The sequence below is a fragment of the Gopherus flavomarginatus genome, chromosome 1 (assembly GCF_025201925.1).
Source record: "Gopherus flavomarginatus isolate rGopFla2 chromosome 1, rGopFla2.mat.asm, whole genome shotgun sequence".
Classification (NCBI taxonomy): Eukaryota; Metazoa; Chordata; order Testudines; family Testudinidae; genus Gopherus; species Gopherus flavomarginatus.
This window is the reverse complement of record NC_066617.1, coordinates 241965335-241978452: the sequence shown is the minus strand read 5'-3', so window position 1 is coordinate 241978452 and position 13118 is coordinate 241965335.

The window sequence follows — 13118 nt, the reverse complement described above, 5'->3', positions numbered from 1 at the left end:
CCACTAAATATTTTAAATCTGCAGGCCTGGATAAACTGCACCTAAAAGCTTTAAAAGGGATGGCTGAAGAGTTTTTTGGACCACAGATTTTAATTTTTAATAAGTCTCAGAAAACTGAAAGAAAACCCATGTTTTCCAATATTTGAAAGGGGTGAACAGGATGACTTGAGTTACTATAATCTGGTTAGACTGATATCAATCTTAGGCAAAATAATTGAACAGCTGCTAAGACTCAATCATTAAAAAGTTAAAGGACAGAAATATAATACCAGTCAACATGGTTTCACTAAAATAGAGCTTGTCAAACAAATCTGCAGGCCAAATCTTTGATAAAATTACAAGTCTGGCTGGTATGGGTAACTGTTGATGATAATATATTTGGACTTCTGTTAAGCATTTGACTTTAGTGCCATGTGATAGTCTGTTGTTTTTTTTAAAAGCCCTCATACTATATATAAGTATGGCACGTATTAAGTGGATTAAAGATGGCTAACTGATAACTCTCAAAATGTAGTTTTAATAGGGAATTATTGACTATTAATAGTGTTTCTAGTTTAGTCCTAGAAAAATGAGTTATTGCATGATCACTCTTCGATAGTTTTATTGATGACTTGGAAGACAGTTTGCAGATGATACAAAGATTAGTGGAGTTGTCTATGAGGATGAGAACAGGTGACTGATCCAGAATAATCTGGATTATTTGGTAATCTGGACACAATCAAACAACATGTGTTTTAATACAATGCTGTATCACATCAGACATAAAGGATAAAAAAATATAGGACGTGTAGCATCAGGGGTGGTGGAAGGAGGGGCTCTATTGAGGAAAATAGTAACTCAGACAGGGAGCTGGGGTTATCCTAGATAACCAGCTGAACACGAAATCCTGTGTGATGCTATGGCAATAACGATTAACGTGCTACTTGTATGTACTAACAGAAGAATAGTGCAGGAGTAATATTGCCTCCATATATGGCATTGGTAACACAATTACTTAAATGCTGTGTTCAGGTCCGGTGACCATGCCCTGAAAAAGAAATTGAAAAATTGGAGATTTAGAGAAAACCTACAAGAATAGCTCGAGATCCAGAAAACATGCCTTACTATGGAAGACTAAAAGGTCTCAATCTATTTAGAGTGGTAGCCATGTTAGTATGTATCAGCAAAAACTATGAGAAGTCCTTGTGGCACTTTACAGACTAACACATTTATTTGGGCATAAGCTTATGTAGATGAAAAAATACTCTGTATCAGACATTTTCTCTGTGCAGGTAACTATAGACTATTATACAGTCACCTCTTAGCTTTCTATCTGATAAACTAAATAGATTAAAAAAATCAATGAGGAATCCTTGTGGCACCTTACAAACTAACAAATTTATTTGGACATAAGTTTATAAATAAATTTGTTAGTCTGTAAGGTGCCACAAGGACTCCTCATTGTTGTTGTTGTTGTTGTTGTTTCAACCTATTTAGTTTATCAAATAGAAAGCTAAGAGGAGACTGTATAATAGTCTATAGTTACCTGCACAGAGAAAATGTCTGATACAGAGTACTTTTTCATCTAACAGATGAAGAGATAACATGATCCAATAGTTGGAAGTTGAAGTTAGCAAAGTTCAAACTAGAAATAAGCCACACTTTTTAAACAGTGAGTATAACCAACAGAGCATCAATGGATGGATAAATTCTCCAACACCTCAAGTCTTTAAATCAAGCCTGTCTGTCTTGCCAAAAGATTTGTTCTAATCCAACCACAGGTTCTTAGGCTAGATGCAAGAATCACTGGATGAAATCTATGGTTTGTGTATGCAAGGAGTCAGGCAGGAATCAACAGATATGTGTTAAAAATATGTTCACCAATATATTGAAAATGTGGTTTTCCATATTGGCCGTGATAGCTAAATTTAAGGAGAGAAGTTTGTGACAGATTAAACTAGTTGATTCAAATTGTTGGATCTTTCACAAAAATTAAATCTTAGTGAAAGGCAATAGCTGTCACTAGGGTTTCATTTTCTCAATGTCTATGAGAAACATCTGTAGAAGGATAACATACTCAGTACAGAATTACATTGTTATAAAATACTGGAATTGCTAGATGGACACTAATAAATTGCGATACCAACCAGAATGAGAGTGGTTTTGTGAATAAAAATGGGAATATAAACCATTTCCTCGGATTGTATCTTTCATTTAGATGAAAGCATTAAATGCCTATCACTTAAGGCCAGAAAAATTCTGACATCCTTTGATGCCACCAGCATCATGACCTTTCATAGCATCTATTTTCTCAAGTTTTACCATTCTGTTCTTCTATTTTGTACAACTAAACAAACCTGGGCTCATGAAATAGAAATATGTGAGAGGCTGTCTTACCCAGGGCTCAATATACAGGATTTGTGAACTTGTGGACACCTGAGTTGATTGTTGTGCTTTCCTTAGGAAGTACCCAATCTGTGATACATTATTTGAATTGCTATAGAAACTGTATTACCTAATTAAGGCAAAATGACCAATTCTACAGTGGTCATTCTTAAAGTTGTGAATTGTTTTAGAAAACTCAGATATTAAATTCTTTCTATCTTTTATATTGCCTTATGTAACTCTTATGCCCTACTTGTAGCTGTACATTGGCTTTATTTTATATTAATATACTAGTCAGCAGCAATGGGTTGAATTGCTGTACGATGAAAGCAGTACTAACACTACAAATTTTGATTGATAACATATTTCTTTAAATGGCTGGTCCAATTCAACAATTTTCAGCAATACCATGTGTCTTCAAGGGGAAGAAAATGCCTAATCTTTTTGGAAGATGAACAATTTTCCTCATTTCATATCTTCCATTCATGATTGTCAGGTCTTCTTTTGACATTTAGAAAATTAGAATTTCTCATCAACTAATAGCTTCAGAGCAATTGCCTTCCCAGTCTTAATAGATATAGTTTTCCTGAAATCATGTCACAACCAGAGTGATATACACTGTCAAGTAAACAATGATTCTTCCAGTAAAAACACCTATTTCAGGCTGCACTCTTATTTCCTGTGCACTTAAAATTTAGTCCATATCAAATACAAACACTTAAAGGAAAACTACAGTGATAACTGTTAATGATATAAACAAGCATTCGTTTAGGTTTCTTTTGCTTTTTTTCAGGAACCGTATTCCATGACAGTAAGTATTGACCTCTGCCAAAGCAGACACAAATAAACTGATCCCACAAACCACAGGATCTGCCATAATGGTAAAATACTACTGGTTATAGAAGTGGCTAAAAAACAAATAGAACTCAGATTGTGCCCTGAAGTTCAACAAAGTTGAGCCCAAAGGAAGTGGTGGAAAAAAGTTTCCACAGAACTTAGACCATTAGCTCTTTTGGGCAGGAACTGTGTCTTTCTCTGTATGTGAAGATTTCTAGCACACTGTGAACAAATAGTTGGTGAGTGACATCAACTCACAATACCTTGCTGACAGTCCTAGAGAGGACAATTCTAGGAACGTACAGAGGAAGTGACCCAGAAGATCTTTACTGAAATGACAAGACACAGGCAGAAATGTGAACAGTTAAGTAAGCTGGCCCCAGACCATTCAAGGTTTTAAAGACCATACATATCACTTTGGAACACCCCTAGAAGTGAACCAGTATATGTAAGTATTTAATAAGAAATAAACTTGATTTTTAAAACCATTGTGAAGATACACCTTGCCGTAGTTTAAAAGTGCCGTTTCCATGACCCATTCAGTGGTCTGTCATTCTGCACAAAAAGTTTAGTGATTCTTCCAGTGTGGAAGTCTTTTGCTCAGATCTAACCTAACACACAGGAAGTCTTGTCCAGCAGGTGAATTCAGAGAGGAATTGCTAGAAACTCTAAGAGTGATTTTAAGGTAATTTTTTGCTGCTGGGGCTGACCAGAGTGTATTGGCTGCTCTTGGCACATTGGCTGTTCTGGACTGGCCTTTTGTTGAGTTGAGACTTGCACTGATAAAAAGGTTGTTGAGAGTAGAGAGGGTGAGACCCATTGGGTCTGGTGGCAGTGCCTGGCCAAGCAAAAGCCAGGCTATGTGGTTGAGCTCCAGTTTGAACAATAGATTTGCTGAGGCTGGGATCAGAGTCTATCTGGGAGCAGGGGCTCGGAGGAGGGCCAGGCTAGAGGTTATTTATTTTACTTTTTAGCTTCTTAATTTGTGTTACATTTTTGTCACCACATCCCCAAGAGTATTGACAATAATGAAGAGAAAAGAATGGAGAAAAAGATACATCACATACACATTCTCCCTGTTTCCCTTTGTCCCCCATCATGTTTCCTGAATCTCCCTTTTGCCCTACTCCATCTTCTCACCCTATTATTCCCTATTCTCCCTCTCATTCTATCTCCACCTCTGGTGTCCATAGGCTCTCTTCTGCTTACATAAGGCAGTACCTAAGCTGAAGCATTTTATCAAGAAATGTTAATAGGATCAAAGAGACACATTGTATTAGTGTGGGTTACTGTAACATAGCCAGAGTCTATATTATTTTATTTACTTATTTATGGCTATGTTCTGCAGGACTGGAGGGAGAGGGGGGATGATACATGTCCTCTATGGCCAATCCTCATCTTGCATGCACAGTAGACCACAAGATCCACAGGATGGGTTACATTGCTACAAATGTGGCTGACACATCCCTTTGGCATGGAAGGAGACCTCCAAGTAGACAAAAGCCTCCGTATGTAGTTCTAGTGGACACAATCTGGGTCAATGTAAGTAGTTTATTTACAATGCAGTATCTCAGTAATGTACAATGAGGACAAAGGAATACAAATAGTACACAAGAGGTTGGAGCATTTTTGTAATAGTATTTAGAAAAAGATATTATTCGATTTTGGAAGATGCCATTTAATACCTGTAAATTCACTGAAAAAGGATTTACATTCTACTGAATATTACCATAATTTGAAATCAGCAAATCTGTTTTGACTGTACTATATTTTTCTTCAGGCAAATGCTATTTTTCTTCAGCTTCATAGTGGTTACTGCTATATTAAATCAGTACAGATGTAGGAGAATCAGGCACATATGGGTCATAAAATATACAGATCAAATCTGGTTGGGATTATCAAATTATCTGAAGATTACCTTAGATGACAGGGCAACAGTTTACCTTGTCATAAAAAAAATGGGCTTTGTTTCTTGTCTTTCTGGGATGACATGCTGACAGGAGAGTCACTGGCCACTCAGTGCGTGAGAAGAAAATATCAGTATTCAAAGACAGTTTGCTTTCACCAGGCAGGAGCTGGCAAGATTATTCACAAATTGCAGTCGTGTGATGTAGTCCACTGTCAACATATCTGGCACTGCAGGGGACTTGAGAGTGATTCTTGGAGAAGGAAATGTCACCCAAATGAGCTTTCCTCATATACATGCAATTGGAACATATATAATTTTTCTTTTTGTTGTGCCTTCTCAGAAAGCAGACATGAACAAAGGTTGAGGGAGCAGAAATGCATATTCCTTTCCAGTCCCTTTGCTTTGCCTTTGAAAGCAGAGCCTCATTTAAGTTCCTGAGGCCCAGCTGGGCCTTAAGGAGTCACAAATATTTGAGTATTGTCTTTTTTTATTACTCTTGAAGCCATTGATGAGCACTATTTCGACATTTGTTTCCCGAGGCACTTAACGTTAACCTCATAGAGTCACTGTGAGCCAAACACCACCACACTCCTCCAGCCACATGTTTAGAGAAAGCAGCAAAGAGTCTTGTGGCACCTTATAGACTAACAGACGTTTTGGAGCATGAGCTTTCGTGGGTGAATACCCACTTCGTTGGATGCATGCTCATGCTCCAATACGTCTGTTAGTCTATAAGGTGCCACAGAACTCTTTGCTGCTTTTACAGATCCAGACTAACATGGCTACCCCTCTGATGTTTAGAGAAGAACCCCCGACATTCACAGAGGACAGTGAGAATAAGCCCTTCTTTCAAACAATTTTCATTAACACCCTGAGATATAGAAGCATAAAGATGACAGCCTGGGATCTGCATATTGGGCCTTCTTCCACAGTACTATTTAAAACCCCCACAAACTTAATATATTATCTTATTAGTGAGATTTTAGTTGGAATATACAGACGCTAGAATTGCCACGCTCTACCTTTTGATGGATACTGATGTAAAGACGTATATAGTAGTTCTGACTAAAGAAGAATTGCAATCAATCTAAATCATACTTTGAGAACTGGATGTCATTAGTGAATGAGATCAGTGATAATCTACTGAGAAGTGATAATGTCAAAGATATGCTTTATGCCTGCAAAATACTCAGAGGGTAGAGTTTGCAAGGGTGACTCAGAGGCTGCAATGATGGTATATAGGGAATTCTGGGATGGAGCACTCTGTTTCTCTTGTGGAAGCTGCTCCACTACATATAAATAATTAAGTGTTTACTGGTCCAGAAAAAAAGAGTGAGACTGACTCTATAGCCCAGTGGTTAAAGCACTCAACTGGAGATGGAAGACTCCAGTTCCTGCTGATACAATCAATATTTTAATTGTTATACCCAGCGGAAGGAGATCCCTCAGCAGTACTTGAGAGCATCTTACCTTCTACTCCACTGGCTAGGGTATTGTCCTGGGACGTGAAAGACCCAAGTTCAACCCCTTGCTTCACATCAGACAGAAGGGCTAATTGAAGTTGGGTCTCCCACATCCTGGATGGACATTCTATCCACTGGACTAGAAGATGTAAGGGAGAGGCAGGGCCGGCGCTTCCATTTAGGCAGCCTAGGCAATCGCTTAGGGTGCCAGTATTATTGGAGGGCGGCAGGCGGCTCCGGTAGACCTGCCGCAGTTGTGCCTGTGGAGGTTCCGCTGGTCCCGTGGCTCCAGTGGAGCTGCCGCAGGCATTTCTGCGGATGGTCCGCTGCTCCCGCGGCTCCGGTGGACCTCCCACAGGCACGACTGGCAGCTCCACCGGCGCCGCGGACCAGGAGACCCTCCGCAGGAATGACTGCGGCAGGTCCACCGGAGCCGCGGGACCAGCGCGCGGGGTGGCGAAATGGCCGTGCGCCTAGGGCACTAAAAATACTAGTGCTGGTCCTGGGGAGAGGCCACCAAATCCTCTAGCTATTTTGTGTTTGTTTTAGATCAGGCTCTGCAGGTGAGGTAGGTGAGGGAATGCTTAGTTTGTGAATCCCACTAAGGCTTTGGTGTGAATTGGCAATGAACAGCTAGATAGTGTCAAGATCAAGGTCTCTGTGCAGAAGCCCAGTTGATGAATTAGGCACCTTGCAGACTTTAATGGCAGAAATTTAGGCACTGAAGGACTTTTGGTACGTACAGGGTTAGGCAGCAGTTGAGCCGGGTTTTTGTGAATGCCAGTGGTGCCTAAATATTGGACTTAGATGCCTAAAGTGGCAGTTAGGTACCTCAGTCTCCCTTGTGAGTCCTATCCAGGGAGTTCAATTGTGTTACAACAGGGATGAATTTGACTCATTGTTTCTTAGGGAAGAAAACTTGCATACAACTGTTAGTTGTTAGAAAAGAAGTATGATACCGAGGACAGTATGTATAACACAACATGTCACCACATGGGTTAACAGCATCTGTGAGATATCATGTATAACATTGACCATCTAAAAGTATGAATAATGAAACTGCACGGGAGTGATACCAGATCCTAAGATAGTATAAATTGACAAAGCTCCACTGAGGTCATGACAGCTATACCAAGTTACAACAGCCCAGAGTACATTGCAGAGCTTTGTTAACAGGTTCTGATTTGATTTGCTCTCTCACACTTTCTTCTTGCTCCCTCATTGTCTCCCTGGTGCATATTCTGCTTTTTCCACTTTTCTCACAAGTAATCAGTCTCTATTGAAAAATGAGATACGTTTTTACTCACTCGGTGGCTTCAGATTTCAATATTACTTTAATCTTATAATTAACACATTTTTCTAATGGGGTTATTTAATATGCTTCCTTGGAAGCAGTTGACCACAGTTAAAAGCAGCAGTGGGCTGGCAGCAGTGATTATTTCTAATATTTTAATGGCCTGGCACAGTTAAAAGCTTCATTATATAAATAGGAAAAATAACCTCAAGTTTTCAAACACTTTTTTTTAATTCTCACACACATTTCTCCCATTCACAGTTCCACCCATGCCCCTCTCTGACATTCAGTTACAAAGTCAGAGCCAATCAAATCAATTTTGAATGAAAAACACAAGCAAGAAATGGAGTGGCACACACACAACAGGGGATACAAACACATTTTAAAAAATAATTTCCTCTCTACACTTTTAATTTGTTAAAGATGCTATAAAGACAACAATAATTTGTAGAGTCACAGATTCCAAGGCCAGAAGGGTCCTTTGTGACCATCTAGTCTGACCTTTCTGTATAACATAGGCCACAGAACTTCCCCAAAATAAATCCTAGAGCATAGTCCTAAAAACATCGAATCTTGATTTAAAAATGGTCAGTAATGAAGAATCCACCTTGGTAAATTGTTCCAATGGCTAATTACATGCACTGTGGACTATGTACACAGTACTGAATTTATCTATCTTCAACTTCCAACCATAGAATCATGTTCTAGTTTCTCTGGTAGATTGAAGAGACCATTATTAAATATTTGTTTTCCATGTAGTTACTTACAGGCTGTAAGCAAGATACCCCTTAATCTTCTCTTCGTTAAGCTAAATACATTGAGCTCTTTGAGTCTATCACTATAAGGCAGGTTTTCTAACCCTTTAATTATTCTTGTGGGTCTTCTCTGAACCCTCTCAAATGTATTAACATCACTCTTGAATTGTGACCACTGGAACTGGACACTGTATTCCAGCAGCAGTTGCACAAGTGCCAAATACAGAGGTAAAATAACCACTCTCCTCCTACTCAACATTCCCCTGTTTATGCATTCCAGGATCACATTAGCTCTTTTGGCCACAGTGTCATTTTGAGAGCTCTTGTTCAGTGACTATATGCCCCAACCCCTCAATTTTTTTCAGTCACCACTTCCCAGGATAGAGTTCCCCATTCTGTAAGTATGGGTTCCATTCTTTGTTACTAGATGTATACATTTACATTTAGTTCTACTAAAAACATGTTGTTTGCTTGTGCCCAGTTTACCAAATGATCAAGTTCACTCTGAATTAGTGATCTGTCCTCACTATTTACAACTCTCCCAATTTTGTGCGTCATCTACACACTTTATCAGTAGTAATTTTTGTTTTCTTCCAGGTCAGTGTTAAACATATTAAATAGAATAGTGTCAAGAACCGATCTCTGCAGGACCCCATTGGAAACACACCCATTTGATGACGATTCCCTGTTCACAATAACTTTTTGAGACTATCAGTTAGCCATTTTTTAATCCATTTAATGTGTGCCATGCTAATATTATATCATTCTAATTGTTTACTCAAAATGTCATACTGTACCACGTCAACTGGCTTACAGAAGCCTAATTATATTACATCATATTATTGCCTTTATCAAACAAATCTAATTAAAAATGTCCAGTTAGTTTTTCAGGATCACTTTTCCATAATCCCGTGTTGATTTGCATTAATTACATTACTCTCATATAATTCTTTATTATTTGAGTCCTGTAGAGCCACCCTGTTCTCTTGCTAGGGATCAATGTCAGGCTGGCAGGTCTATAATTACCCCAGTCATCCGCACAAAATTAGCTTTCTTTCATTCTTATGGAATTTCCCCAGTTCTTCAAGATATATTGAAAACAGGGTTTTTGCCACCTCAAGCAGCAAAAAAAAAAAAAAGCAAAAAAAAAAGCCGCAATCGTAAACTGCGGCACTTCGGTTGTACCGTTGCCGCTTCATTGTTTGGCGGCCATTTGGTGGCAGGTCCTTTGCTCCGAGAGGGAGTGAGGGACCTGCCGCCAAATTGCCACTGAAGAGCCAGACATGCTTCCCCTCTCCGTTGGTCGCCCCCAGCACCTGCTTGCTGCGCTGGTGCCTGGAGCCGGTCCTGATTGAAAAAGCAACATTAACAGTTCCGTGAGCTCCTCATTCAGCTCTTTTAAAACTCTTGGATGCAAATTATCTGGATCTGCTGATTTTAAAGAAAGTCTAACTTTAGTAGCTTATGTTTGATATCCTCCAGAGACACTAGTAGAATGGAAAGAGTGTTATCATCACCATAATGATGAGACTATATCATCTGTTTTTTCCTCAAATACTGAACAGAAATATTTGTTGTCTTTCCTGCATTATTATTGACAATTCTACCATCTCCATCTACCAATGGACCAGTAACATTGTTAGGATTCTTTTTGTTCCTAATATACTTTAAAAATTCCTTTGTATTGTCGTTAACTCTCCAGACCATATATTTCTTCTTGTGTCTCTCTATTTCTCTAAACAATTTTCTAGTTCCTAGCTTCTGATTTATATTCATTACTATCAGCTTCCCCTTTCTTCCATTAATTATTCGTATATTTTTATTTTTTATAGTTGCCTTCACTTCCCCTCTATACCAGGTCAGTTTTTTAACCAGCACAAACTTCTTCCTCAATTGTGGGATTGGTTAACTAGTAACATGTTCTTAAATGATTCCCAATTACAATTCACATTTTTCTGATTAAATTCTTCCTCTCAACTGATTTGGCTCATAATAGTTTTCAGCATTGTGAAACTGGCCCTATTAAATACAAAGTATGTACCTCACTGGTCTGGACTTCACACATTTGCACCTTATAAATGTGATCAGGTCATGTACCTGTGCTACCATTATTTTTTTTTAGTTCTGTGATCAGTTCCTCTTTATCTGTTAGGACAAGGTCTTAAAAAAAATAAAAATTCCACTGCATTGGCTGCAACACTTTTCGAATTAGTACTGGCAGCATGAGACTCCTGTATATGTCATGGAAACTGAAGTTCCCTGTGATCATGCAGCATTCTTTCCTACACATTATAGTTAGGTGTGGAAGGAGTCGGTCATCCTGTTCCCTACTGTGATTTGGTGGTCAGCAGCAGACACTAACTAATACCCCATCGTATGCTTTCTCTGTTAGGGCATTGATCCATAAGCATTCAAGATTGTTTTCTTTCAAGTTGTCAGCCATTTTTTGACTTAGAGTGCTGCTTCCCCTCCTCTTTTGCTCACTTGATTCTTCCTAAATAGGTTAAACCATTGACAAAGGGAAAAGATGCTTCAACGCAGCTGTCTATGGAATGTCACCATGGCACTTGCTCAGGGAGCCCAGGATTCTGAGTAACCTTGTTTCCCTCCTGCCTCAGCAACAGTGAGTCTTGATGGTGCTACACTGATTGTTTCCTGTCATTTCAGACTGCGAGCCACCCAAAAAATGTCCTCTGATTCTCTGTCAGCTTTTATTTTGCCTTAATGTTAGGTGTACTCCAATCCCAGCCCCTGTCTCTGGACACTCACGGAAATTACCAAGTTTGCTGTCTCCAAAGTGACAGTGTTGATACCAGTCTGTTTGGTTCAGCTGAAGATTCACACTTAATATTGCAGCACTGAGATCAATTTACAATAAACCCAAGAATAAGAGTATTAATTAAGAACAGAGATTTACATGATATTGAGTGAGGATAGTGGAAATAGAATTGAGTATAAATAAAACAAAAGTATAACATGCTTCAAAGGCTATGGTTACACTAGAGAGTTTACAGCGGCGGAGCTGCATCGGTGCAGCTGTGCCGCTGTAAGCTCTCTAGTGTAGCTGCTGTGGCAAGGCACCTTCTTGGTTTCCCCAGCCTCCGCTGCTTTTAGCCCTGGTGAGACAGGCTTGGGTAATATGGTCCCCCTTGGGACATAGGGGAAGTCTGTTCCTTCTCTCCATCAGTCTTTTTTAGTGTATTTGTCTCCCTTGTGGGAGAGAATACTGCCCCTCCTCCTGGTGAGGCTCGCTGTCTTGCTGCTCCTAACCTCTGGCAGCAGGGCTCCTTCTCTCTCTCCTCTCCCCCCCTCTACCCCGGGGAGGGTTTCAAAAGGTCTCTGGAATCAGCTGATCCTAATTAACCTCAGGTAGCTCCCTCTTAGCTGATTCTAATTGATACTTTGGTAGCCCCTTCTCAGCTGAACCTGATTGACCTGTAGTTATCCCCCAGTTGATAGGGAGGTGGGCCTTTTAACCCTCTGAGACTGATTTCTACCACTCCCTTGCAGTTGTCTGTCTTGAGTTTATCACATTGCTCTAAACCGATGGAATAGAGCTCTCCCATCTACTTAATTAATACACCCCCAACAAGCAGTGGTAGCTATGTTGGTTTGAGAAGCACTCCTGCCTACACGCACTGTCCACACCGGCACTTAGATTGGTGTAACTTACGTCACTCAGAGGGGTGGCTTATTCACACCCCTGAGTGACATAAATTACATAGACATAAGTAGTAGAGTAGACATAGCCTAAGAAACTAAACATAACTTTATCAGGCTACGCTACACTCCTTTGTCTCAAACAGTTTCTCACCCTCAGAATCCCTTTTCAGCGCTTGCTGATTTTCGGTCAGATTGGGATCTTGTTTTTTACTTCTTTGTATATTCCCCCAAAACACATTGTACTGACCCCATTGACCCCTCTATGGTTTTAGTCTCCTGTGTCTCTCCATGCTGATTTCACAGCCTCCCCCACCCCCATCAATCTGGCTTTTACTGTTGACTTACATACAAATACAGCTCCCATTGTGTTTAGGCTTTTGCACTGATTTACTTCAGAGACATACATGGACCGATAAATCAGCATTGTCTAGGACAAACTCGTTTATCAACCCAGTCTAGTTACATGGTTTAAACATCTTTTTAGAACACACATGGAATGTCTTAATTATTACCCAGAGATATATTACACAATGCTTAAGTTGACCAGTATAATATAAATTTTCACTAGATCTCATGTGATCTTCTTTCCAGAAAAATACTATGACAACAATGTGTTAGGTGTAGTGAATTTGGCAGGCCTGATAGCAGTTGCAGGACAGTGAGATCTTTGTCAGTTGGCATTGGTGGGCTTTTAGGGTCACAGCCAGTTTTGTCCTCCGTAGTTTAAGGGTAAGTGAAGGGTTTACAGACACAGGATATACAGTGTGTGAAGTAGATTGTTAAGCTTGTTTGCTTTTATTTTCAGAGGTTGTATTTATTCTGGATGGAGAGGA